This window comes from Heliconius melpomene, chromosome 2, assembly GCF_056956725.1.
Source record: "Heliconius melpomene rosina isolate 202511_hmr_F chromosome 2, ASM5695672v1, whole genome shotgun sequence".
In the NCBI taxonomy this organism is placed as follows: domain Eukaryota; kingdom Metazoa; phylum Arthropoda; class Insecta; order Lepidoptera; family Nymphalidae; genus Heliconius; species Heliconius melpomene.
The window spans coordinates 4,758,919-4,782,983 of NC_140390.1; the positions used below are offsets into that span (position 1 = coordinate 4,758,919).

Sequence of the window (24,065 nt, forward strand, 5' to 3'; positions counted from 1 at the left end):
TCATTTATAAATAATATATAGCTATGTAAAAATAAAAATTAAATCAGAGGCCGTCGTGGCCCAGCGGCACAAGAGTGTGACTGTAACGCGACTGTTGAGGGTTCGATTTCCCCTCGAGGAGGTGAAATATTTATTTACGTTTATATTTCCATTTCTTCGCTATGGTGTCGAGGCAAAGCGCGGCGTTGAGTTCTGCCACTCAACACGCAATGCCTCCAGAATTCGGCTGAAAGTGGGGAACGGAGTGTCTTAAACACTAGGTACCCTCTGCCTACCCTGCTGTGTGTACTATATATGCCTATATATAGTCATTCGTACTTATTTTGTTGTATGTGTTATGTATATGTAGGAAAAGAATGTTAAAGTAAAATACATCTCCAATTTATCGATTTTCTTAAATCACACATACAATAATAGACTTAAGGGTTATATAGGCTGGAAGTGTCAACGAACAATTTTCGAAAACAGCATATAGGGTAAAATATTTTAAACCCATACCTAAGGAAATGAATCAAGATGGCTCAACAGTTTGGACGTAGGATTTTTTGTCATATCACGATTCTTATACATACCTGTATTTCGTGTGACATATTTACGCGCAGATACTAGAAACTTAAACACTTACTACTACAAAAATACTACTAAAGGTTTGACAACTTTGAACTTTATCGCCAATACCTACGACTCGATTTCGGAGTAAGGCGTGTGCGGCGGTGTCCCTTTGATAGGTTTATGTGTGCGTGCGTCGTCTTTACAAATAGCGTTTTAAAAATTTTTTTATTGTATAAGGCAGGGGTTCCCAACCTGTGCGCCGCAGAAAGTAAAAAGGGGCGCCGTGAGTTGGTTCCTAAATCTGAAATCAAAGAATGAAAGTTCCTAAATTGTTATTTTCTCAATTTCATATTGTCGATGTTTTAATTTTTGATCTTATTTGGGTGTAGGTATCTATTTCAGTGGCGTAGCTAGGGGGGTGCGAGCGGGGCGGTCGCACCGGGCATCAAAAGGAAAGGGGCATCAAAGTCGAAGATCACTTTGTTTTTTTTTTTAGAACTCATCAACAGGAAAGGGGCATCAAGTCCCCCAAGCCGCTTTGGGCAGCAAACACCCTAGCTACGCCACTGATCTATTTTTTTAATAGCGAACTAGCTTGGGTATGGCGCCGTCAAAAAATACCAAACTTGAAACTGCGCCGCGAGCTGATAAAGGTTGGGAACCCCTGGCATAAGGCTTTTATACAGAAATAAAAAAGTGGTTTAATTTAAAGTTATGTTGACAAAAACACTTTGTATATAAAAAAATACATATGTATATAAAAATATTAAAAATCTGCATTTAAAAAAAAACATTTAGTACATTTGCTCAACTTACTTTTAATTCAGTTATATTATTATTATATTGTTAGAAATGGGAAGCCGTTAACGTTTTTAAATAAATAAGATAAAAACATATATCGTCTATATATTTCTAAATTATTCGAAAAGACATTCTACGTAATTGCAATAAGTAATATGTATCACCCAATATCCATACTTTACACGAGTTTCTTTCCGATAAGTTCCTTTCTCACCTACATCTACCCTCTTTTACACTTCGCTAACAATATTAGATACATTTTGTAAAAATCTCCCTACAGAGATGTTAACAACATAAATAAGTTGTAACAAGCGTATAAAAATTTGACTTGAACCATATATTAAAAAAACTCATCTGCAATAGCAAAAACATTTTTATTTTTTTTTCAAATAATAAAGCGATCACACAAAATAATATTTTAGGAAATATATACCAGTAGGTACCTACCTTAGTAATTACTGTATGGTACATAAAATACTAAAAATAATTGCTGATTTCATATTGTGTATAGTATAAAAGTAAAATTACTAATTATATTTTAAGACATTAATATAAGAATAGGTACTATATTATATATTTATAAAATTCCGTCCATTGCTATTGAACACACGTCAATGACATATACATCACTTACTTTTGCTATTGCTTAGATAAATATTAAATATTTTAGGTCACAAAACCTATATTTATTATACATATAACAAACAATATTAAAATTACATTATTTTAAAACATAGTTTAACTACCCAAAAAAGTCTAAAGCTAATTCAGTAGTAGTCAAAATAAATGTCTAATATATACATTCATATATCAATATCATAAGTCGTGAGCCTCAAAAAGAATAATATTAATATAAAAAAGAGCAATATTAGAAATATTTTATGTACGTATAAATAAAAAATAAATAAAACAAGAGCAACCAATAACCTAAATGAATTAAAAATATTATAATAACACTTTCAATAATGGATGTACAAAATAGTGATGTAACGAATTTAAATTGAAAATTCGCAAAAGCAAATATTGTTTTTTTTTTTATTTTAATCTTGTTTACGTCACAGTTTTTTAAGAGATTAAATGTTATTTAGTTCTAATCTTAAAATTTATTATCCAAAGTTCACATAAATAAATATTTTTTAATTTTTTAAATAAACTAAATGATAAAGTAAAGGAAAATCCAATAATATGTTTACAATGATCAATTATATACATTTTTCGATATTCAAATAATATTTCTTATGAAAGAAATGGATTTAACAAACTGTTTATTAATTTTTATATTTAAATTCACAAGATATTCGTTACATCACTAGTAAATTTAGTATATACGAAGCGTAATAATAAAAACAAATATACATATAGCGTACATATATTTTTACTTTTTTTAAGCTAATATTTCAATATTTTCAAGCTGATATTTAATATTTAAATGCATTATATATTCAATTAGCACCATTAGCGTATCTAGAGATTTTTTCTGGGAGAGGGGCCAACAGGGGGGGAGGGCTTAGCTTTGAACAGATACACATCTGTTCAAAGCTAAAAATTTTAAAAAAGCATTGAAACGAATCGTGTCAGTGCTTTTTTTAAAATTTTTGGCAATTTTTTCGTAAGTAAAGTTCTGGAGTGGGCACTGACCACCCGGTCCCCCTCCCTTCCCTTTCTACGCCGATGATTAGGACTGAGGCAAATCATTTTTGGGAACATTAATAATAGGTAATTTTTTCTTGAATTCGTCGATATCCATGATAAAGTTCCTTTTGTCTTCTTTTGGATCCCCGGAATTAGTTGCGTTTAAGTAATGGAGTTTCAAACTCTTTGGTGCTGTTTCTTCTGCTGTTTCATTTTTGGGCTCGTTTCCGACAATCTGAATTGAAAAAATAAATAAAAAACATCAGCTTCACGCTATATCCCGCACACAGCAGGCTATGCAGAGGGTACCTAGTGTTAAGGAACTCTCCGTTCCACACTTTCCGCCGAGTTTTGCCAACGGCAACACCGCGCTTTGCCTCGGGACCAGAGCGAAGAAATGAAAATATAAATGTAAATAAATACTTCATCTCCTCGAGTGGGGATCGAACCCACAACCAACCGATTTTACAGTCACACTTTGTGCCTCTGCGTCACGACTGACGTGCTTTTTCTTACTCTAATAAAGACACAAACCACAGCGTTGAGTTGCTCCACTTATCATACAATTTTTCTAAAATTTAGCGGAACATGGAAATTGGAGGATTTATATATATTTGTATTGCTCAACAATAACAAACATTTGAAAACATGCAATGTAAGTGTACTAAATTAAATAGTTAAGCGTACAGTTCAGCAATCAATGTCAGTAATTGTTTTGAGGAGTATATGTCACCGTAAGATTATAAAAACCGTTAGTTCATAATTTTTTTCATTTATGAAAGCGTTATTTTCATTTTTTTAGAATCGTCACACATTTTTTATTAGAACAATTACTTAATAATGAAAAAAAAGGAGTTTAATTATTACCTGAATAGAAAGTTTCTTAAACAACGTCTTGTTACCGGAGGCGAAGTGTTGTTCGATCCAATTGTTGACGTCTGCAATTTTCACTCGATGTACCGCCTCAGCCTATAATAATATAAGCACAATAAATAAACTCTTCGACAAAAAATAATTATATATTTTTAATAAATACAAAATATGACCATATTTTGTATTTATTAAAAATATGGCCACTGTAGCACAGTTCTATAAATTAAAAAATATTGAAACCCCGACACTAAACTTCAAAAGAATGAACTAACGCCCAATATTAATAATGTATCTCCGATCTCCAGTTAACGTCAATCTTGGATTTTTTGACATGTCTATCCAATCACTAACCTGCATGCCGTCCTCCATCTCTGTCTATTTCAATCTATGGTTAATGGTAATATGGTTAACATCGGGCGATAGTTTATCATAGTTGTGAAACAAAATAAACTAGATAAAACTATATCAAAATCGCATCATCCGTGTGAGAATTACAGGCGGACTTACAGATAAACACAAACACGTCAAACTTTTATAACACCCCTTTGTATGCGTCGGTAGTTAAAAATGAAACGCTATATCTAATACTATTAATTAATAAAAAAAGACGTGGCAACATTAGAATTACTTTTAAAAATATACCTGACGTATGTTGATCAAAATGATGAAAATAATATAATTACCTCAGTATAGAGCCTTTGGAACTGGTACTCCTGACCTTCGATCTCACTCCAATATCTTTCAAACTGTAAATTTGATCACAATTTATATTTTATGCAAATATTATTTATAATAATTCTTCAGTTAATACATATCAGTAATACAGTTGAAATTATGACTGTAAACGCGACAAGTTGTAAGTCCGATGTCCATTCCATCCATTCGAGGATACGCAATATTTAATATTTTCGAGACAAAGCGCGGTGTTATTTCCGCCACTCTACACAAACGCCTCCAGAATTCGGCTGTCAGAATGGAATGGAGAACGAAGTCTTTCCACAGTGTGTTTCCTCTGCCTGCTCTGAAGTGTGCCAGATACAGGATGCCCCTAAAACTATATAATAACAACAAAATTCACATTGCCAATACAATAAGGTAAGGGATAGGATAAGGTTAACAAATAAAAACAATGACCTCGTCATTTAGTTCGATATCAGCATTATATTTCTGTTGCTCGAGGGCGCGCCGCACTGGAGCGAGCGCCTTCTCTCCGCCCAGACGCGTGTCCCCGGCAAACTTCTTTAGGAACGCCTCTATACGTTGATCTACGTACGACACGCTGTATGGAAATTGTATATAATATTATTTTAATTGTTTATACAGTCGACGATATCCTCCTGAAACCTCCCGGAAGTTAGGAGGGTTCCATAAAATAAATGGAACTCGAGCTTTTTCTCAAATTCAAGCTTAGCTAGCCAGAGCCCTTTCATCTGATATCTCACTTGAATTAGCGGCTTTAATATCAAATTTTGCCCCCCTTTTAAGGTTATTATTTTTTTAGGATATAGTTATATCCTAAAAAACTATACATTTGTAACTATACATTTGTAGTTATAAATGTATAGTTTTCAGATTTTTTCCTGAACTAGTACTACGTGTAGATACTAGCTGCCAAATTTTATAATTTTAGGGTCTCTAGGAAGTACCCTAGTAATTTTGATTCCCTTTGTAATTTATGTAATTAACGGCCGTATTTTTTATTAAGTAAATGTAAAAATATGTTTTTTTCAAGAAATCATGGGGCCGTAGATCTGAGTGTATGGTTTGAATTTCAACTAGATATCTCCAAGTCTTCCTGAGGTAAAGACGCTTGATAGACAGGCAGATAGACGAGCGGACAACAAATTAATCTTAACAGGATTACTTTTTTCCTCAAAAGGTACGGAACCCTAATTAACAGTAAGAAAAACCTTTAAATCAAATCTGCGCACCCATCTACAGCTAACTAAAGTGCGAACACGATTGAGTCAACTATCTACTATGGTAATCGGGACCGGTACTAAATAACAAAATATGCTGACAAGGACATACCTAAACTTATCCACTTCCGTGACGACAGTAACAGAAAAGCCCAGAACACCAAAATTGTATCTGATCGTATTGAACACGTTGTAGCCGAGCTGTTCTTTAGTACGGAGTGTGTCGAACACTGGCTCCTCCATAAGCGTCTATATTCGTAAATAGAGAAAGAATTTAGTAATTAGTGAATAAATTCTATCTTTTCATATTTATTATATAACTGAGTCAGACTGAACAGTTGATAAAACTTTTCTCATATATAAAAAAAACTAAAAAGGTAAACGAGTGACTATAATTTGACTACTCTGTGATCTTTTGTGTGAATGCATGTTCTCTTGTATAAATGTGTGATCCCATGTGTCAACATGTGACCTCGCGGTTGTGTGTCCTTGTGTGTGGATATGTGAGTACATGTTTGGATGCATGATTACATGTGTGGATCCAAGTGGTAACTCAACATGAAGATTTGTGATCTTATATGTGGATGTGTGACCTCACATGTGCGCTCTGATGTGAACGCGTGGATGTGTCATATCATGCGTGGATGTAACCGCATGTGTGAATATGTGACTTCATTTGTACATGTGAGATTACGTGTGGATGTACTTTGACGTGAATGGATGCGTTATCTCATAGCTTTACAAAGACGAATCTGGTGTATATATTTTATTCAAGGTTGGTAATTTAATAAAATATTTTTTTAACTAATATGCTTTTTAATCTTTAAATTAATTTCTGTGGTTTTTTTTTATTAGTGCTGTTTAATAATACATATGAAATTATACTATATCCTACAAAATTCTTAATGAGTTTGACTGCAGGATCTCGAGTCTCTTTATATATAATTAAAATTAAAATAAAAGTAAAAAGTACTTTTTATCAACTGTTCAAATTAAACAGTTGATAACAAATACTCTTTAAGTTTAAGTTTAAACTTTTATATTATAAAATTGAAACGATTACTGTAATGTTATATGGCTTACAGCCAAAAAATGGATAATCCGACGCAAATATATTTATTCAACTCCAACCATTGGACAGTTTCTGAGATTAGCGTTTAGCGCGTTTAACCAAATTCTTTACCTTTATAATATTAATATAGATAAAATGCAACTTATCAGTAATAAAATAAATCTAATTTATATTTAAAAAAATATCAAAATACATACCATAATAATTTCCAAAGTCGCCGTATCTTTAGGATTCTCTACCTCACCCTGGTAGTAATTTGTCACTATACTGCTAGTAGATGAGGGATTAAAACTCTGGACTCTAACACGCTTCTCTCCTGATGGCAACTTATGTACCCTTATCTGTTTCGATAAAATAATCATTAGAGAAAAAAAAAAAAACATTGAACCTAGATTTCCGTCTATTTATATGGACCCACCGTTTGACTAAAGCCACTATTTTAAGATAGCATCAAGCTATAAAGCTGAAATTAATATCTAATTAAATGTAGGATATTTAGTTCCCAGGGGTCTAGGGGTCTGGTTTTCATGGGGGAATTTCTTCAAGAAGGCAAAATTTACAGCATAAATAAATACTAGTTTTAATACTCGTTTTCGATTTTTATTACTCTTAAAAAGGTTTCGCAGTGATTTAGCAAGCTTTAATTTAAATTAATTACTTTACTGTTAATTTACGATTGTGGGCTTGATCCTCACTCGGGAATATTTTAATTATACACAACGGACTGACTCAATACTAGGTTCCGTCAACCTTCCCGGCTATGGGGGAGAAAGCTTCAAGCAGTTTTTATTTGTTTTACAGCAAAAATATATAATAAATTATTATTTACCTCAGGCATTTCCTTTTTAGATAGTGGCTTCCATTGTATAGTTTTATGCACATTTTCAGATATCGTGATAGCTTCATTCCATGCGAGGTTGCCTTGTACAAGTACCTTAAAAGTGTTTTTTACTTTTAAATAATAAATTAAGTATTAATAAATATTACTTAATTTATTAAGTATAAATATTACTTAATTTATTACGTATTAATAAATATTACTTAATTTATTAAGTATAAATATTACTTAATTTATTACGGTACGATACAAGTAGCATCATTTTGCTTATTTATAATAATTGGACATGAATGATTAAATAAAGAAATAACTTTTTTATATCTTAGTGAAATAGGAACGTTGAGTTTTAGGGGCGCAGCGGCATCGCGTTCGACTGTAAACGTTACCGTTATGGGTTCGATCCCACTCGTGGGAGTAAACTATTTTCCTTTCCTTGTTCTGGTCACAAGATATGCAATGTCCCGAAAATTGAGTAGTGACTGGAATGTTTTAACACAATGTTCAGTAATGTTTTAACACTATGTTGCTCTGCTTTATTACACGCGGGATACGGCGTGAAGCTTAAATATTTTTTTTTTGTCGTTAACGTCGCATAAAAGTCGCACCCTTGTGCCATGACGGCCTCTAAACTAAAAATAATAATTATATATTTTTTTAATTCAAATTGTAATATCTATATATAAAGTAATGCTATTCTTACTTGCAAATACATTTTCTCTAACAACTTGTCAGTGTATTCTTTCAATTCGCAATACGTAATATTTTGTATGATGGCGTATGTGTCTCTCGCAGATATATAGGGCTCCAGAATAACATCCTTCCGGATATCTCTGTAACAAATATTTAATTCAGTAAATAGTTTAAATTGTATTCGCTTGGGTATTTGTTTGGTTTTCTACAAAAAAGTGGCCAAGTTTGGCTTATAAAACCTGAGCAATTTAAGTTTGCGTCCGCATTGTGTGGATTCTTAGAATCTTGTCACTTCGTGCCAAATTTTACAATTCTAGCTTCTAATTAATGTAATTTCTATTCTACTTTTTTTATTTATGGGAAAATTTTACACAAAATAGCATAAACTCTCGTATCTTTTGATTGCGTTGACTTGAAGAAAATAAGTCGAGGTGATCTTGACAAAAAATGGTCTTAACAGACAGAAAGACGGACAGATAAAAAAAATATTTTTATAGAGTTCCGTTTTCTTTTTTATAAGTGTCATATTGTAACAGTATGTACTCGTATGCAGTCTTGTACGAATTGACGGTGTAGACGACTCTTTGTTCCTTTAATTATAACTAGCTTGCAATTATAATGGAGAGGAAGATAGGACGCGCTCTTGGCTTTTCTTCGGAAGAGCTTCGAGTTATGGCAATACAATGTCGAGTTTCGAGTTATCTAAAAACCTTCTGATGGCAAATATTTTATTAGAGCGATACCTCTTGACGTCATAATATAACATTCTTAACACTGCTACTTACCTCTTAATCTCTAAAAGATTTTTCGTTATTAATGATCAAAACTATAAACGGTTCTAACCACTAGACAAATTGCGAGTCAAAGCAAGCAGTATTTATTAAATAATATTCTTAAAGGTATAAATTAATGAATTTTCAAAGAATGTTATTTTAGAATTTACGTAGGTATTTGCTTTGCTACGTAATAAAGTGAATTCAAGTTGGTAAGCTGGAATTATGTATGACAAGTTTAGTTCACGTCAGGCTACTTAGCTAATACAATATTTATTGGGAACTTATTATTAAATATGTAACGTAAATAAAACACTAAGGTACGGAACCCAAAATACAAAAGCTATCACACTCAAACATACTTATTAAGATTCTGCGGGTCGAGGAGGTAGTTGTAGTAGGTGCGCGCGCGATCCTGGCGCACCACCTCGAAGAGCTGCGGCGTGAGGCGTGAGGTGAGGTTCATCTCGCGCGACACCGACTCCACCAGCAGCTGCGGGCACGTGGGTGGGGGATGAGGTTAGGATTGAACCCACTGCCACATGCTAGTGTGGGGGCATACAAGGGGATCTGATGGCGTAATGATGTGGGGATCGAACCCACTACCACGTGGTATAATCGAGACATTTGAGGGGATCCGACGTCGTACCATTTTATTTTAAAATGCTACGACAGTTGAAATAATATACGACAATTAGGGAAAGCTAAATTTTATATTAATACATTTACAGCATTATGATTACAATAATAATAACGTAATGAGTTTTTTTAACCTACTTCTATGAGAAAAAAAGAAATTGGTCTTAATTTTTTTGTTTGTTACCTCAGAACTTTTATCTGGGTGGACGGATTTAGATTATTTTTTATTTTGATCTACTTCTAAGAAAAATGCACATAAGTTTTAGACAAGAATTCACGAAAAAATCACATAAGTTTTTAAATTTGCATTAAGTATGTGCACGACAAATGGACGAATAACTCAATTCACTCGGCAAACAAATTACGACGATTTTTTTTATCTGAACGTGTACACTTCAAGGGTAGTTTACTGAGAGTTTGGTTAGGTTCTGTTTATTATTTAAACTGGTCCATACTTATATGTAAACATACTTAAAAGAAAAGTGTTAAAAAAGCTTATATTTACATGAAGATTCTGGTTGTAACCGTTCACTTTCAACGTCAATCCTTTGTCAGAAACAGATAACGAATATGATAAGTCCGCTACAGTCGCCGGGTACACTTCTTCCTGTTACAATTGAAAATATAAAACAAAATTATTTCTATACACAGTTTCACAATATAGTTTCCCGTAAAATTGCAACATGCAGTGTGAACCAAAATAAATTAATAAAGTTATTATCTAATAAAAAACTGATAAAAATATAGTTCAGTTTCACGCTGTATCACACATATGGATGTGTTGAGTAATGTGTGATCTTAACGCTGCAGTTTGTCTTGTTACCAAAGAAAATGCCTAATTATTATAAAGTAATTAATTGTTAATACGCATCAGATAATAAAATTAAAATAAAAACAGTTTCCTCGGAAATAAATAATAATAGATTTAAGAAAAACAATATATATACCTTGAGTCCTAGTTGTAATACATCAGACCAAAGGTCGAGGAGACAAGCGCTGGAACATGTCAAATAATTAAAATTTCAAGTTAATTAGAAGCCAGTCGTGGCACAGGGGCACAAAGTGTTACTGTAAGAGAGAGATAAGAAATCTGCGGAAAGTGCGGACATGAGTGTCTTAACAATAGGTTCCGTCTGCCTAGCTTTCAGTGTGCAGGATACAGCGTGAAGTTGTTTTTTTTCTATTATTTCAAAATCAAATAATTTTTTTCTATTTAAATATGATACATTAATATATGGTTATGTTAAATAAAAAAAACTTACTCTCGTGGCGATAGTATGCTGAGCGGAGTAAGGAAGTAGAAATACAATAAAGCCATGGGGAGCCGATACTTGAAGTCTGGTTTGTACCACACCTCCATGTTGCTATTCTTACGTAGTAAATTTGGTTGGTCCAATCTGCAAAGGAAAATATTAAATAATCTTTTTGATTACAGTGCGATCGACAAGTCGTGGTCGTCCTGAAGTTAGCTGCAGATGATTGCGAAGATTTCAGCCACTCAACACGTAATGTCTAGAAAATTGAGTGGAAAGTGAATGAGGGCATTCTACCTGCTATATGCGAAATACAGCTTGTAGTTAAGAAAAAACATATGTATTACTATTTGTTTTATACTATAAATACGTACCTAAAATTTTTTACTGTCGCCATCAAATCACCTTTAGAGAACACTTTAGTCTTCTTTTCGCTTTTAGACACTTTCTTGTGAATATCTCTATCGGTACTATTATATAAATCAATGCCGAGTCTCTTCGCCTCCTCTAGGTACGCGGGCGCGGGCGGTTCGAGGTCGAAATTATTGGTAATGTATATATTTTTATCGGGCAAATGAAATTCTTTGTAGGGTTTCACATTCAGCCATCTATTTAACCAGGGTTTTGGTTTTTCTGTAAGAATAAATATATATATAACTTAGCTTAGCTTCACACTTTACCCCTAGTGTGGTGGGGTCAGAGAGGACGGAGCGCCAAACGCTAAGGCCTCTACATACCTCTTTCGCCTCGTCCACTCTCAACAACCTCTTCATACATGCTATTCGTGGGGTCCAAATGCTTTTAACGTGGCCCTCCTCCAGTATCTTTGATACTATTTTCTTTTTTTTAAATTTATTTATGTACCACATAAGAAAGAAAGTACAGAAAACTTATGACAACAGAAAGAATGTGCACAATGGATAACTTATCTCTAATAGAGATCTCTACCAGAAACCCTTGAACGTAGGAGATGTTAAAAGAAATAATTCGGGTGCGGCATTTTAATATTATGTTAATAATAATAATAAAGCTATATACAAATATACATAATATTAATTTATACATAAAATGAATAACTATAACTACACAAATATACTTATACAAACATATTAAAACATAAATATACACAATGACATAAAAGAGTTGAAACAGAAAAAGAAAATAAATAAAGAAAAAGACAAAGCGACTACTAAAGATTAGAAAGATTTGATTTAATTTGATTTTTTAAAAGTATTTAGAGATGGATTACCCGACAGTTTAAAGTTAGTTAGTTAGTTAGGTAGAGAGTTCCATAAGCGCACTGCTTGAACTGTGAAAAATTTTTCATAGAAAGAGGTATTAAATATAGGGTACTTAAGCTTTCTTAGAGTTACACATGAGCGTAAAAGTCTTTCACTTGGAAGTGTCTATTGAAAACGCTCCCTTAAGTAAGGAGGAGAGGATGACTTTAAAATGTTAAAAAGAATAGAGAGAATGTGCAGGTTACGGCGTAAACGCACAGCTTGTTGCAGCAGCAGCACGCTCGTTGAATCATACAACGATATTATTGTCTCGTTTAGTTTAATGCAAGGCAGGGTGTTAAAATTTACTCTGGCATGTAATTGTCTACTGCCAATTTTTAGAGCTTGAGATTTGGAGGGGTCAATGAGAAGGCCAAACAAAGTCGCCCACTCACTAAAATGAGCGAGGTCTGAATTGATGTTCAGAATTTCAGTATTTAAGTCTTCAAGAGTGGAGTTTCTATATAGCTGTAAATCGTCATTTATAAAAATGGAAAAGAGCAGAGGAGAGAGTACGCCGCCTTGAGGTACACCAGTAACCAAATCAGCCCAGTCAGAGCAAAGCTCTCCTATTTTCGAAGGTCAAGGTATCAGGTTCAGAGGTACCTCTCTGTCCGCTCACTGCTCTGTCATTAATCTTTTTTGCCATTCTTTCATCACTCATTCGTTCAACGTGCCCAGGCACCTCTCTTTATTCTTGCCGTAACATCCTCGCTAGTACCTGCCATCCATTGCGGATTCGAACAGCTAAGCTGACTCCGAATATCCTACGAAGAGATCATATCTCCACAGCATTCATTCTTCTTCTGTAATATCCACTAAACAATGATATAATAGATCAATAGTTATATAATATTATATATAGTAATATAATAGTAAACGCGACAAGTTGTGCGTTCGATTTACACTTGTACACAAAAATGGTAACAAAACTAAACTTATTAATGACATATTTATATACTAGTGGGCCCGGACGCGGCTACACCCGCGAAAATATAAGCCTAAATCATTAAAATAAGTTAAAAAATAATAATAAGTGGAGATTTATTATTAGAAAAAATATCTGAGTAACCGAAATGAACAAACCAAAGAAGTAAAAGTAACTAAAGGAAATTCTTAATATTAGAAAAAAAAACCTAAAGTTTGCTGTGCGCGCGTACTAAACATTTTTCTATATTAAATAATTATTAATTTTTGCGAACAATATTAAATAAAATCTCAAATGATTAAAATTACGATATTTTAAGTGTATAACATCGGTATAGATAACCGAACTGAGATAAATTAATTATAAGCAGCAAATAATTACATAAAAAATAATAGTAATTCGAAAATCTATAAAAATTTACAAAATCATCAAAGTCATCCGCCCGTTCGCGTCGGTCATACTCATATTATGCCGCCCGAAGGCTAGGTCATTTGGAATCAGTCACATCTTAATTATTTATTAGAATGTTATACAGTAAATTATAATTTCCATCTAGATGAAATGCTAAAAGTGACTATTATATTTATTTTCATAAGGATGAATATCAAATTATAGAAATCATCTAATTTTTGTTAATGATTTGTATAAAGAGATTTGTATAAATCTATATCGGCGCGCACCATGTATGCATTAAACAAACTCACTGTGGGTGACGTTTTCTTAAAACAGCAAACTTTGCAAGCTGTTGCTTAGCAACGCGTAGCGATGATTGTTATTAACATGGCGGAATAAATTCCTTGTCAAATTAATTATTTTAATATATTGGTATATAACGAAAATATTACAAATATGAGAAAAAAAAGTATCCTATGTTCATCCCGGGACCCTCAAGTATCTCTATATGAGTATTTTATCACAATTAAATTAGCGGTTTGGCCCTGATTGCGGAAAAGACAGACAGACAGACAGACAGACAGACAGACAGAGTTACTTTCGAATTTATAATATAGGTATGGATCTACACTTTCTACTTTGGTGGCGGAAGCTTAGCTGAGTTCGTATGTACAAATCGCCGAGTGAAAATCGAACCCACGACCGTCGTGCTTATAACCAGACACTATTCCACATCGTGACAGGTAAAGAAGTAAAATTAAATATGTAATAAACACCTATTTTTTTGTATTCAGTTCCGAACCATTTCTCTTTAGCGTTGTATTTTATCGGTTTCGAGTACTTGTCGGCCATTATGATCACGTTGACCATGTCCGCCGTCATACCGTCTAGAAGTGAAGTTATACCCTGTAATATAAAAAATATATATATTATATAAAAAAAAATCAGCTTCACGCTGTATCCCGCACATAGCAGGTCGTCGAATTTGTAAATAGTTAAAAAATATAAATTCAAAGTTTTAGTTTTCATATATTTAATACAGACAGACATCTCTCCGCAATCAATCATTGATACCGATGCCGTGCGGCTTGGTACAGATTATAACTTTCGATTGGTTCTCTAGTACAAATAAATATATTTAAAAAAATATTTACCTTGGGATCAAATTGATAATATAATCTACGCCCCGTAATATAACGTTTTGGCGGGAACAGGTGCATGTTTTGCGCCATAGCCGCCACGTAGTCCGCAGGCTCTGCTTCCTTTTCGAAACGGAAACTTGCTCTTTCTATTGTCTAGAAATAATTTTATAGTATATAGTATATGGTACAGTACGATCGACAAGTCGTGACTGCTCTGAAGTTAGCTGGCACACGCGGCGAAGGGCGAAGAAATGAAAATATAAATGTAAATAAACAATTTTATTTCCTCGAGTGGGGATCGAACCACGACCTTCGCATTACAGTCACACTCTTGTACCGCTGCGCCACGATGCACGCACGCCTCCGATCCGATTTTTTCTTTCCGAGTTAACAATGCGCAAATTTTCAAAAAGTCGTCGACTACTAGGTATACCATATTTTTTTAAGATGCTTTAGTGAGAACTAGCCACAAGCACGATGCAATGGTTAAAGAGTTTTATCCTGAGAAATATCTTAGGACAAAAATGTAAATAAACACAAGGGCAATAGGACACGTTGCCTTTATTTTGGTCTCTATCAGCGAAAGCTGTTATTGAAAGATAAAAGTCTAGTAGGTTTTGTCAACTTATAGTTTATGTCTAAAGTAATTATAGGAATGTTTTGTTAGTGTTTCAAGTCTTTTAATGATAGAATATCAATTCCCAAGTTCCATGTCCCTACCCTGCTCTATGCAGGTATACAATTTGGGAGCCATTGAAGTATTACGTAAGCAGATTTATTCCAATTTTTACTCTTAACTCCTCTCACGTTTACGTAAACATTGGTAGGTACGAGTATATGCATTTCTATTTTATTGTATGAACGTTTCCGTCAGCTTTCTTCCTTAGGATCCTTAGGTGACCAGAGCCTTGTCCCAGATTTGATAAGCTTCGCGTTTTCTAAAAGCAGCAAGCTTGCAAGACGTATCAAACCAAGGCTGTAACTTGCCCCTTATTTGCACTAAAGCGCTGGGAAAATAAAGTTCCGTGCTCCGCAGAACTATGCTGGCAATAGAACATATGGCAATGTGTTAAAAAGAACTTCGAAGTTTTTTTTTCATCAAAAATAAATAAAACAAAGACCTTCCCCCCGCTCCCCTATAGTGCTTACATAATTCTTGAACGGACCTTTGAAGCTATAAAAAATCTCCCAATAAATGTAAAAACTTGTGATCTACTACCATTTTTCACCTACTCCGAATGTATCAGCATAAAAATAAACAACATTATTATAATTAGTTCATAATTATTTTAATTTTCAATTTACCTTTAGTTCTTCATAAATTCGTTCTGATGGTCCAATCTGTTTCAACATTTGTATATATGAAAATATAGCTTCAAGGACCTGTTTACACAAAAAAAAATTAACATTACATTACATTAATAATAATTTAAAAATATCCTTATTTAATTATAATAAATATTATACACTTGTTCAAACACTTTATTTAAATAATAATTTTTATTTTCATTCTTCGCTTGGTACACCGTTAATAACAATGTCTCAAGGATAAGGCGAAATGTGAACGAAATGTCTTAACACTAATTCCCCCCTGCCTACAAGAAATATATAGAAATCTTTATAATCATACGAGGCCAGTCGTGGTGCAGGAGCACAAAGTGTGCTGCAAAATCGACTAGTTGTGGGTTCGATCGCCACTCGAGCAAAGCAAATAGTTATTTAAATTTATAAAATATAAATTCATTTCTTCGCTCTGGTGTCGAGGCATAGCGCGGCGTTGAGTTCCAACACGCAATGCCTCCAGAATTCGGCGGAAAGTGGGGAACGGAATTTCTTAACACTAGGTTCCCTCTGCCTACCCTGCTGTGAGCGGGATACAGCATCAAGCTGATTTAAATTTTGATTTTTTCATGATTAATTTTTAAATACCTACCTTGTCGACATGATCAAGTCCATTTTTAGTAAGAAGAACTTGTACTGAGAACAGGCTGTACATAGAAGTGTATTCTATGCCACTTTCTGAATTACCCGTGATGATACCGACCGCCCATTCTCTAAGATAAATAAAAAAAAACATAATTATAGATATATATTGATGAATAAATACGATGATTGCGGGCAGTGGCATATTGAGCTTAACTCACGCCCGGCGCAAAATACTTTTACAACGCCCCCTAGACGAACACAATATAATTTCATATGTACGAGTTGAAATAATTTTGCAGACAATTTAGCTCCCCTTTATAAGCGGCGGCCGGGCATGATGAACCCCTTGCTGATTTTAACTTACTTTTTCCTCAAATAGGAGAGGAGGCTACCGCTTCCCTCGTGTCCCAGCAGAAACGACACGTACTGGTGCGGCTTCGATTCGTATTCGGAAATCAATGATCTCATGCACCATGTTAAATGTAGCTAGAAGAAAAATAAATTAACTATTTCATATTTTTTAATAAAAATATTTAAAAAAAGCTGAAAGTTTCATAAAATGTTTTATATTCCAGTGCAAACATATGTATATCTATATTCTCAAATAGAAAATATTATCATTTACAATACGGTTTTTTTTTCTGAGTGAACAATGAGCAAAAATTCAGAAAACTTAATTTCAGTGCGACCACGACTTATATTTTTTTATATTTCTTGAATTTTACACGAAAACACCACAGAAATTCTAGAACACAAGTAAACTAACGATTGTACGATGTAATTATTACACAACCATCATATTTAATCAGGTAGGTATGCCATGCCATCCTAAGCCATGAAGACGTCAAGTTATTTTTTTTTTAATTTACCTATATGTCGAAATAGGTAGAGCGAAATTAGTTTTAGGTATACCGTTTTCAAATTTTCGCCTGGTGAACTAGGCGGTGAAGCACTGCGCCGTTTTTATTCAGGCCTTCTTTATATGAGATAATTTTTATTACTTATTATATTCAGGGTGGAAGAGGCAGCGCTCCTTTTACTGAAACTGCATATAGGGTAAAATATTTCAAACCCAGAACTAAAGAAATTAATCAAGGTACCTCATCAGTTTGGACGTCGGATTTTTTTTCATTTCACGATTTTTATCCATACCTGTATTTTGTGTGACGCACACGTGTGCGACGTTGCCGCTTTGACAGGTAAGTGTATGCGTGTATAGCTTATCTATTATCATTTTTCTAACACGTGCCTATGTTAAACTTTACAAATGGCGTTTTTTCATTTATGGGAATTATTTTTTTCTTTTTTAGAGTAATGAAAACTGTGGTTGCATTTAAAGTGGTGCTGACAATTCCATATAAATAAAAAGTGCACACTGTAATACAGTGGTGTAGGGTAGAGCACAATTAATAATTTACCTCAGTAGTATCGCTAACTGGTTTCACGTAATAAATCTCTTTGAATTGCGGTGTAACCATTTCTGGTTTGAAAGAGAATTTACTGAAGTCATCAGCTGGCAACTTATTGTTAGGTATTTGTCCGAACGTACTCGATACATATTTTTCTAGATCTGCAAGATCCATACGGGCCTGGAAATTATGTAAAATTTAGAAATAACAAACTTATTTTTCTTACTTTATATATATGTATTTTAACTAAACAGTATAGACACGTGGTCCGTACTTTTTTTAAACTTTTTCATAATTATCAGCTAATCAGCAGTTTTATATTTATCTGCAACTTAAACTAGGCTTAAGTATAACTAGAGAAACCTAATTCCTCAGAAAGTCACAAACTTTTACTTACTTTTTATTAACATACAAAGGAAAAATACATTAAACAAAGAAATCGTGATAAAGACGAGAGACGAGAAGAATTAAAAGATGAAGTAATTTTAAAATAACAAGATATTGCATTGACAATATACAGGTGTAACGCAATCGACGGATCGGACGGACTCTATGAAAAGAGGATTTCAGTACCTATCCATTTCACAGTGGTTCGGCATATATTTGAGAATTTTTGGTTTATTGGAACTAATAAAATTCTTGAAGAAAATTGGCAAATACAGCCCGACTGTTGAGTCTGTGCTCGTGATTTTTTTTCTAAATATGTCTCAATAGTAAGCCTTTCGTATAAAATAATACAATTTCAAAACTATCCGGGTTATAAATTTTGAAAGTAACAGTGAAATAAAAATCGTTTCAAAACGATTTATCGATTATCATTGATTATCACATACTTATACTTAATAGTGAACTTAAAAATTCATTTTTTACGAATGTATTGTTAGAAACCAATACCTACACAAAAATCCCTGATCTAGCTAACATTTCTAACCGACTCAACCAACCTGTACAGCCACAGTCATTCTATGGGCGCTATAATGACGTTTCCTAAAGTCAACGGCAGCTTTGTGCAATTTGTCATCATCATGTACATCATCACGCAAGCTACGTAGATTACCCCAAGCAAATGTTCTAGCTGGGTGTCCCTCCGGGAAAAGGGAGGAGATGAGCTGGTTTCTACGGTTTGCATCCACCGGAGAGGCCAATGAAAATTCTGTAATAAAAATGTATTAACTTTTTTACCAACTACACCTGTATACCGCTATAGCCGGTCCTATTCAAAACACTATCACTTTCCGCCGAATTTTAGAGATTTTGCTTGATAAGTGCCGGAACTCTAAGCCGCGCTTTGTCTTGTTACTAGCGCCGGGAAATAAAAACTTTGTTTATGTTGTGTGAATGTATTTGTTAGATAAGTTACCACTATGAGGGGTAACTTGACATAGCTAGTAGAAATATTTTTTAATTGTATTATTTACGTGGTGAATTAAACATTATTTTTTGTCTAATATTTTAAAGACAAAAAAATACATCTTAATAAATATATTTTTTTCGCCTCCAAAAATATAATAAATCTTTTATGGGTCTGAGTATATATGTATATAATAAAATTCCCCAGTATTCTTAGCTTTTTACACTGTTCAATAATATTTAGAGGATAAACATGTATGGAATTAATATCTATTGAATGTCATGCAGGATAGTTGCCAGCTAATGTAATAAAAAAATTATACTATTGACTTGCAAAAGAGCAACTGTTGAGTTTCTTGCCGACTCTTCTCAGCATAACTGCCGTTCGAACCGGTGGTAGCTTTTTTGTTTATATGTTTATTCGACGATTCAATAGTCTATTTGAATAAAGCATATTTAGTTTTTTTTTATATAAAAAAAGACACTAGCCAGGTGCAAGCAAGTTTTTTAGCAAGCAATTACTTGTATAAATTTTCTTCATTTTCTTTTTTTTCTAATAAAATATATTACTTCTTTCTACATCAATCATTGTTATTACCAGATTCTATAGCTTCTCTTTCGCGTTGCATAGCCTCCTTCTTCATGAGTGGACTTACGAAGAACTGACTGAATATATCCATAGCTTGTGGGAGAAAATTCTTCTGTACCTCGAAGTAAAAGGTTGTTTCCTCGCAATCAGTCGCAGCATTGTCGTAACCACCTTCTGTCTATTTAAAACGAGAGTTAAAAAAAATACTAAGTAGTCTTTTATTTATATACAAAACAGATTTAATAGCTGAACATAACATATACATACTTTTTAGTATAATTAAAGTCAATGTTGAATGTTCGATATGAAAAATAACAAATTATACATAAAAGATTACCGAGTGTAATACATTTAATATAATAAGATACTTGATTTGTTTCATTTTAAATAGATATTAAAAAAAACTTCGTTATATTTGTACAGTGATTGTAATCTCTCGTATATATAGAGTGGAAGCGTCAGCGCTTCTTTCACAGGAACAGCATATATGGTAAAATATTTTTTCTTCCCATATCTACCTTAACAGATTAGACACAGAAAATTTATTTAATGTCACGATGTTTATACCTGTATTTCGTATGACGCAGATATGCATAGACAAAACCAAACAGTAGCATTTTTGTTGTAGTATATGTTTACGTTATACCAATAACGTAAACATATACTACAACAAAAAGGCGTGAAATTTGGACAGATGTTTATTTTCATAACGTGGACACACTAAGAAGAGATTTTGAAAATCTTTAACCCTGGAGGGGTGAAATAGGGGTTGAAAGTTTGTATGGAAAAATCTTTAAATTGGCACCGATTTTTATACAATATGAAATTCAGATTTTTAAAAATATTTTATTGAACACGTGTTTCTTGGGTTTATTAGGATTTACCACCTAAATTGAAGAAAAAGTCATAAATTTATTCAATAAATATACGGTTTTCACGCGGGCGAAGTCGCCCGAGTCTGCTAGTGTTGATATATTTTTTATCAACTTCACACTGTATCCTGCATAAAGCAGGGCAGGGAACCTATAGGCTTAAGACACTCCAATCATCACTTTCCACCAATTTTTTCGAGTCATTACATGTTCTCTTACGGAGTTCAACGCCGCGCTTTTACCTTGTTACTAGAGAGTAAAAAGAAAAATTAATCAATAATAATTTATTCCTACGATTGGGAATTAAACACACAAACATCCTGTTTCTCTTACACGTTTATGTCACTGCGCCACAACGGCGCCAGTTAAATACATAAATCGGTAATATTTTCTATTTACCTGAACAAATGAATCAAATTCATTCTCCTTTGGGTATTTCTCGCTGCCGAGGAACAACATGTGTTCTACAAAGTGCGCCAATCCCTGTATGTCTGCTGGGTCGCTGTAACTGCCGACTCCAACAGTAAGAGCACACGCTGCCTAAAATAGAATATATTTATTCTAAGTATGAATTTTCTTTTAATCGAAAAGACTATTGTTTCATACTTAATCTTGTGTGTGTGGTTGGCAGGGAGAACCTAGTATACACTCTGTTCTCCACTGTCCACCCGCTTTCAAAACATTGCGTGTTTAATGTCGGAACTCAACGCATTTTAACTTTGAGATACTTAAGTCATATATTTTTTTAATTTTATGGTTTTTATTTCTCTAGCAAATATAATGATATTCCCGACTTTGTATGTATGGATAATTAGAAACAACATATTATTGGAGTGAGCTTTAAATGTTGTTTTGAATATAAATAATTGACGTACAATAAGAACGTTACTGTCTTCGTAAAGTTTAGGTGTTGGATATAAGAAGAATCACATTGAGTAAAGACCTATGAGCTGGTTCAAGCTGGACCGAGACAGCATTGCGAGGCACCGCCTCTGGGGTAAATGCACTAGACAATAATCGATTTACAAAGAACAAGCTGATGAATTATATAATCGGGAGTATGTACCTATATAAAAAGACATAATAAAACAACTCGGATTTTGACTCTATTTAATAGAACATTTAAAATAACAATAATGTAACTTACCAGCTTTTCATCATCAGATTCGGTACCTTGTTGATCACTACTAGAAGACTGTACTGACTTATCACCATCACTTTTCTGATCTGTACTCTCATCTGTACCACTACTTCCTTCATCACTTGAAATATCATTGCTAATAGATGGTCTACTTGGATCTGATATGAGTAGTGCAGTTAGACCATTCTCTAACCTTATTGTTCTACAAGATAATATGGAAACTGGCAGTTCAATTCACGACATAATGGTCAAACACATTTAAAATAATATGTGTGTCTACTTACCATGTAGTATTCATTTGTAAAAATAAAAATTTATAATAGAATAATTTGTCAAAATCAAAAATTAAATCAAATCAGCTTCACGCTGTATCCCGCACACAGCAGGATAGGCAGAGGAAACCTCGTGTTAAGACACTCCGTTCCCCACTTTCCGCCGAATACTGGAGGCATTGCGTGTTGAGTGGCGGAACTCAACGCCGCTCTTTGTCTCGACCCCAGAGCGAAAACTTGAAAATATAAATATAAACCACAACCGTCGCGTTACAGACACACCTTGTGCCGCTGCGCCACGATGGCCTCATAGAAATATAGAATTATTTTTCTGTACACAAATGAAGTAGGTATTTTAAAATCTTCATACTCACTTATAAAGCTTTTTATCAGAAGCAGATTTAATAGGCTCGGAGAGAACCTCAATTTTCCCACTTTTCTCAATTTTATTGCTTGTAGTCAAAATTGGTTTCGTCTGATTGACTACTTTGACATCAAGTTTAAATTTATGACCTCTGTGAAGACTGATTCTTTTAGTTTTAGACATTATGATCAAGATCTACTTATACTGCAATAACCAGATGATATTCGAAATTTGAATGAAGGCGGACACAAATTTTAGCGGTATTTATAGTGTCTAGTGACATTCAACTGACAACTGAGTATAGAAATTGGTCAAAGAGTTATTTATTTTACCATAAATTATACTTGAAGCTTGGCAAGCGTGTAAACGTACCAAAAGTATTGTTATGATTGTGACAGACTTAAACACAGAGTATATTGTAATATACTTAATTTATAAATAATATATAGCTATGTAAAAATAAAATTTAAATCACAGGCCGTCGTGGCGCAGCAGCACAAGGGTGTGACTGTAACGCGACGGTTGTGGGTTTGATTACGTTTATATTTCCAATTCTTCGCTATAGTGTCGAGGCAAAGCGCGGCGCTGAGTTCTGCCACTAAACACGCAATGCCTCCAGAATTCGGCTAAAAGTGGGGAACGGAGTGTCTTAAGCACAAGGTTCCCTCTGCCTGCCCAGCTGTGTGCGGGATATAGCGTGAAGCAGATAAAGCTATGTATATGCTACTATATATGCCTATATATATAGTCATTCGTTCTTATTTTGTTGTATGTGTTATGTATATGTAGGAAAAGAATGCAAAAATAAAATACATCTCCAATTTATCGATTTTCTTGAATCACACATACAATAATAGACTTTAGGGTTATATAGGCTGGAAGTGTCAACGAACAATTTACGAAAACAGCATACAGGGTAAAATATTTTAAACCCATACCTAAGGAAATTAATCAAGATGGCTCAACAGTTTGGACGTAGGATTTTTTTGTCATGTCACGATTCTTATACATAGCTGTATTTCGTGTGACGTATTTACGCGCAGATACCAGAAACGTAAACACTTACTACTACAAAAATACTTTGAACTTTATCGCCAATACCTACGACTCGATTTCGGAGTGAGGCGTGTGCGGTGTTGTTCCTTTGATAGGTTTATGTGTGCGTGCGTCGTCTTTACAAATGGCGTTTTAAATTATTAATAAAATCAGTGGTTTCATTTAAAGTGATGCTGACAAAAACACTCTGTGTATAAAAAATACATATGTATATAAAAATATTAAAAATCTGCATTTAAAAAAAAAGGTTTAGTACATTTCCTCAACTTATTTTTAATTCGGTTATATTATTATTATATTG

At 33.6% G+C, this 24,065-nt stretch overlaps 1 pseudogene across 1 annotated transcript; it reads right to left on the reverse strand.

The window, feature by feature from the left end:
- Positions 1 to 1,452: 1,452 nt before the first annotated feature.
- On the reverse strand, positions 1,453 to 22,960 carry LOC146540498 (nardilysin-like; annotated as a pseudogene). Its single transcript, XR_014879198.1, has 24 exons — positions 22,719 to 22,960; positions 22,079 to 22,274; positions 21,331 to 21,471; positions 20,069 to 20,237; positions 19,065 to 19,273; positions 18,130 to 18,300; positions 17,076 to 17,197; positions 16,719 to 16,839; positions 16,091 to 16,168; positions 14,798 to 14,938; positions 14,420 to 14,549; positions 11,417 to 11,675; positions 11,052 to 11,186; positions 10,737 to 10,785; positions 10,295 to 10,396; positions 9,513 to 9,643; positions 8,388 to 8,517; positions 7,679 to 7,783; positions 7,047 to 7,190; positions 5,890 to 6,026; positions 4,993 to 5,137; positions 4,542 to 4,604; positions 3,853 to 3,954; positions 1,453 to 3,220 (listed from the first exon to the last, which is right to left on the reverse strand). The product of XR_014879198.1 is annotated as a nardilysin-like (transcript).
- Positions 22,961 to 24,065: the final 1,105 nt, after the last annotated feature.